Genomic DNA, 4633 nt, shown 5'->3' with positions numbered 1-4633 from the left:
TTTTTTTTGTTTTTCTTTTTAAAACACTCTTGTACTTTGCCTTTCAAAACAAAACGTGACATTTTAATAAGTAAGAAAGCAAATGCTTTTCAGAGGAAAGTTGTGTTGTAGAGAGAATGTGCAGAAAAAGGCAGATTGGAATGTTTCATCATTATGATTTTTTTTTCCCCCAAGATTAGTTTAAATGTGTGGTCCGTGTAAGTATTTGCTTTCATCATGGTTTTCATCATCATTATCACCTGCACTCTTGAAAATACTGGCAATAATATTCAAGCTAGTTTAAAACTATTTCAAAGAGTTTTAGTATCTGTTAAAAATATAAAACAACATATACAACTATACAGACCCATGTGGTTAGATTTTGGATCTGTAACCTTTGCCTTTCCATCGATTAAGAATTGGGACTGCTGTAAGCATTTTGATGGGCGGGACAATACTGAAACAGTATTTGGCTCTCACTCCTGTACACCTTCCCTGAAAAGACTGTAGGGAAAAGGAGAAAGGATGTGAGTAGTTCATACACTCGCTGCCATTGATTCTGCTGTCCTTGTCACTTTGTTTTCAGCATTTAGCACAGAATCTCTTTCAGCAATAACTTCCTTTTAAGCGTATAGTAGTTCCTCCGTTTGTCCCCCAAAGTTGTGTGAATACTTTTGCTTATTACACAATTTCCAAAATTCAGGAAAGCCTCTTTCCTTTTTAGACTTAAATTTGCATCTGTAGCTTGGAAGTTTGAATGTTTTTCGTGTAAAAAACTGGTAGCTCTGTTTCCTGGAGTGAGTGATATCTTTTCAGAGCTCATCTGTAGTGGCTAAGATATATGTGTGTATACTCTAAAAAGTGTGCGTACTTGATATACTAGTGCAGTGGGAGCAGAAAATGTACTCCAGGTGATCATTGTATGAATTTTGCTAAGAGTGAATATAATATATCTTCTGATAAATAGCTAGAATAAGGAGCTGCTTGTAATCAAAATTTTAATCCAAATTATCTGGTAGGATAAGTTCTATTTTGAGACAGGTCAAATAATAAAATGTAGATGTCTGTGTATATATATATATATATTTTTGTGTGTGTGTGTGTGTGTGTGTGTGTATCTTTTCTTTTTCAAAACAAGTTGATTTGATTCATGCCTTCATGTAAGAACTAATTTAATTGTTGATACTGAAAACATCCATGTTAAATACCACAGATCATTGCAAGTGTAAATTCTGTGATACAGTTTGTAGGTCTTATGGTATTTCAGAGAACAAACAGGTAAATGTGGCCTGGGAAGGCTTCAAGAAAGAGGAAGGCCTGAAACTATGCTTGAAGGTTTAGATTAGTTGGAAGGAAGTAGTGGTTATTTGGGGGCAGAGGACCATCATAAAAAATACTTGGATATTTTAAATTCAGCCAGTTTAAATCACTAAATGGGAAGACTGAATTAGTTGGATTTTCTGTTGCAGAACAAAGAAATTCAAGGTCTGTTTCCCCAAAAGAGCATTCTTAATTGTTTGATGTTACCTTAAAAGAATTTTTGAATATCTACTAAAAGAATTGGTCTTTTTACTAACTAGATCTGTCATTTATTTATGTTTTTGAAACTGGTCATATGGTTTTTTCTCAGAAATTCTTTCAGTATAGAAGTGTGAATTTGAAAATGAAAGTCTTACAACAGTTATCCCAAATCCAGGGATATCTCTGTAACTGTTTAATCTGTTATATTTAAAGGGAGGAAAGTATTTGATTCTGTATAACTAAGTTTAGAAGAAAAATAGGACTTATCAGGCCTACTTGCTCTTAATTTTCTATATTAATTGTCTAATAGATGTTGTATCTCTGAGTACATATCCAACTTGAAAAGTAAAACCAAGCTTATTTTTGATGTTTACCAAGCTAATCTAGATTAGTAATACTAGTTTCTCTGTTGAGAAGAATTTTTTGTGTTTTAAATCATTTAGAATAACCTATAGACACATTTCTGACTACTGTAATATTAGACATTCTAGTCAGTGCCTCAGGTTAGGTTAATACAGTACTTTCCTTCAAACATTATTTGATTCAGGGTTAGAATCTAATTTTAGTTATTTTCAAATCTTAACATTTTTAGAACTATAGTTTTTTTGTTTTTGTTTTTTGAGATGACTGGTAAGGAGATCTTAACCCTTGACTTGGTATTGTCAGCACCATGCTCTCCCAAGTGAGCTAACCGGCCATCCCTATATTGGGATCCGAACCCATGGCCTTGGTGTTATCAGCACCACACTCTTCCAAGTGAGCCATGGGCTGGCCCTTGGAACTATAGTTTTGAAAATAGGAAATGTTAACTTAGAAAATCCAGTTTAAAACATATTTGATTTTTAAAATTTTGACTGATCTATCCTCTTTTATTTTTCTTTACATATTTTCCTTAGATGTATTTAAACCCTTTGACTATAGGTTCAAAATTCTGTTTTATTCTGAAACCTTGAAGTTCATCCTTTACTGACTATGATTCATCTTTCTTTCATACCTAGGAAGATACTCCTGATATGCACTTCTTTTCAGAAATGAAAGTTTGAGTTTGTCCATCTTTGGTCAGATTTTCTTTGTTCCTGTGTAATCTTCAAAGTTATGGAAGGAAGCAGGATTTAAGTTATACAAACGTTATTTTCACCCCATTTGCCAGTTCTCTTTTTTGGTTCTTTCCTCAGTTTTCTTGTCCTTTTAAACCCTAAATATTAAAATCACAAAGAATAGTGAAATCTAATTATTGAACATTTGTTTTCTTCAGATGTTTTATAAAATCATGAAATAGTAGAGGTGAAAGTACAGTTGGGTTCCACATCCATGGATTCAGCCAACCTCACATTGAAAATACTCAGGGAAAAAAAATCCATGAAATTCCAAAAAGAAAACTCAAATTTGCCATGCACTGAGTACTACGTTAAATCCGTGAGAGTAAAGTGATGTATAGGCATTGTATTACATACTATAAGTAATCTAGAGATGATTTGAAGTATGTGAGAGGATGTGCATAGTTTATGTGCAAATAGTACACCATTTTGTATAAGGGACTTGAGTATCTGCGGATTTTGGTATCCTGAGAAGGTCCTGGAACCAATCTCTCACAGATACTGAAGGATGACTGTAATCTTAGAGATTACCTAATTTTTATGAATTATAAAAAGTTATTTTTATTAGTTATATCTTGCATTGTAAATAATTTTAAATGGCTTTTGGGGGGGTCTTGAGTTTAGGCTTTTTATCTAGAAACTCGGGTTGCATTGTGCTTCACTTTTTGTCTTAATCATGAGGTAAAATAGACATAATCTCTTCGGATTTTACTTTCAGGTCTCACAAATATGATTCTTGAAAACAGTTTGGTTTAAAATAACTTCAAGCTGGCTGGTTTGCTCAGTTGGCAGAGTGGTGTTATAACACCAAGGTCAAGGGTTTAGATCCCAGTATCGGCCAGCTGCCAAAAATTAAAAAATAACTTCAGTATTTGAATGCTGGGTTTTTTTTCTTTCAGATTAGAAAATGCTTTTTATGAACATGCACAGACTTACTATTACACTGAGATCAGAAGAGTGAAATCCCATAAAGAATTTTTGAATAAAACAACACACCAGGTACGTGTTTTTTGAAATAATAGAAGCATTCTAGAGCAGATTATCCATTATTGATTATTTTGAGGCAATTATTACATGTCTTTATACTTTGATGTTTTAAATGACTTTAGTACTTCTAAAGTTTTATAAAGCTTTTAAAAACTACTTCATTTTTAAATTAAAATCTTTGCTCTTAAAATTATTATTTTTTGTTTATTTTTGGTTTTTTGTTTTGTTTGGTCTTAAAATGAAATTTTATTAATATTATTTTTTACATTCTATGATGTTGTTGCAGAGCAGTTGGGAGGGAGGGGGAGAGGGGACAGGGGAAGGGAACGGGATGGAAGAAAGAGGGAGGAGGAGGGGTGGGATTGAGGCCTGTGGCACCCCCTCATTCCCACAGGGAAGACCAGGGTGCTTCCAGCGGTGCCTTGGTCATTGCTGGGCTGGGTGCAGATGTCAGCGGGGTGTGGAAAAGCTCTCACCCCCCAACCGTCCCAGCTAGGGAACCCAGGGCCCTTCTTGCTGCGGCTTGGTGGTCATCACTGGGCTGGCTGCACGTGTGGGGGGATGGGGAGCATGCCTGAGGTGCTCTTAAAATTATTAAGTACAAAGTTATTAAGGTTTTTATGGCCTTCTTAACTATATCCTTGTTTGTTGGAATAATTTTTGAGTTTTAATTTTGAATATTTTCCTTTATACTCTTATTTCTCTGTGAAGTAAACATTACTATAATTTTCACATTTTAAATAGAATATGTATAATGATAATGATTTTTTTCTATCCTTTTTTAGCTTTTATTTGTTAGACATCAGTTCAAAATAGCCTTCTTCAGTGAGTTGAAACAAGATACACAAAATGCTCTGAAGTAAGTTTCTAACAGTTTTCAAGCTAAATATTTTTTATCTTTATGTTAACAATTACGTATTAATGGCAATTTCTGAATCTCATCCAAACTTCAATTTATTTTAAAATGTTGGGGCTGGCCAGTTAGCTCAGTTGGTTAGAGTGTGGTGCTGATAACACCAGGGTCCGGGGTTTGATCCCTGTACCAGACA

General features: G+C 34.1%; 1 long non-coding RNA gene across 1 annotated transcript in view; it reads left to right on the top strand.

Moving 5' to 3' along the window:
• The first annotated feature begins 3511 nt into the window (after positions 1-3511).
• LOC103583943 overlaps positions 3512-4633 on the top strand; it is a 3023-nt gene continuing 1901 nt past the window's right edge. The window contains exons 1-2 of the long non-coding RNA XR_549913.1: positions 3512-3596; positions 4370-4443. This is a non-coding gene — a long non-coding RNA (uncharacterized LOC103583943). The remainder of the gene's footprint in view (positions 3597-4369; positions 4444-4633) is intronic.

Source organism: Galeopterus variegatus, unplaced genomic scaffold (genome assembly GCF_000696425.1).
Source record: "Galeopterus variegatus unplaced genomic scaffold, G_variegatus-3.0.2 Scaffold31308, whole genome shotgun sequence".
Lineage (NCBI taxonomy): Eukaryota > Metazoa > Chordata > Mammalia > Dermoptera > Cynocephalidae > Galeopterus > Galeopterus variegatus.
The sequence above is the reverse complement of the archived record's forward strand: the minus strand, read 5'-3'. Positions and strand labels throughout refer to the sequence as shown.